Raw genomic sequence first — 1,043 nt, forward strand, 5'->3', positions numbered from 1 at the left:
GCTGGTCTCGAACTCCTGAGCTCAAACAATCCGCCCGCCTCGGCCTCCCAGAGTGCTAGGATTACAGGCGTGAGCCACCACGCCCGGCCTTATATTTCATTTCTATTTGGATATAATAATGGAACTGTGGTTTTTAAAACATGAGTCATCTTTTAGAGACGCACACTGAAATATTTATGGATAAAATTATATGATGTCTTAGATTTGCTTCAAAATAATATTGGTTGGGGACTAGGTGGCAGTATGGCTAAAACGAGAATGGGCATGTCTCAATAATTGTTGAAACTGGGCCAGGTGCAGTGGCTCATGCCCGTAATCCCAGGACTTTGGGAGGCAGAAGCGGGAGGATCGCTTGAGCCCAGGAATTCAGACCAGCCTGGGCAATATAGCAAGACCCCATTCTCTACAAAAAATAAAAAATTAGCTGGGCATGGTGGTGTGTGCCTGTAGTCTCAGCTACTCAGGAGGCTGAGGCAGGAGGATCACTCGAGTCCGGGAGTTTGAGGCCACAGTGAGCTATGATTGACAGAGAGAGACCTTGTCTCAAAAAAAAAAAATGTTGAAAACAGGTGACAGGTACACTGGAATTTATTATACTATTCTACTTTTGTATGTATTTGAAAATTTCTACAATAAAAAGTACTTTAATAAAGGGAAGGGCCTGCTATAAAACAGAGTTAGTAGACATAAAAGCATATGAAAAGAAAATTATAAAAAATGAGATAAACAATAGGTCGGTTTAGTGCTGATATAAATTGTGCTGAAAGTTTGTAATGAATAAAATTACTATACATAAATTTATTTTGGTTTGCTTCAATCAAATAAAATTTGGAAATTGCTCCACCCAAGAAATTTCAACAGTCTATTTTTCATAGACTTTGGTGCTAACTACTTTATATTTTTTCTTTTGCTTCATAGATTTATAGTTCAAATCAATCATTAGAATCATAAGAGTAAATACTGGATTTATTATCCTTTATTAATCTCAACTGCTGCAAAGAACTCTCTTTAGAGGAAAAAAGGGTCTTGCACCTCATGAACTT

Source organism: Propithecus coquereli, unplaced genomic scaffold (assembly GCF_000956105.1).
Source record: "Propithecus coquereli isolate 6110/MARCELLA unplaced genomic scaffold, Pcoq_1.0 Scaffold59, whole genome shotgun sequence".
In the NCBI taxonomy this organism is placed as follows: Eukaryota; Metazoa; Chordata; class Mammalia; order Primates; family Indriidae; genus Propithecus; species Propithecus coquereli.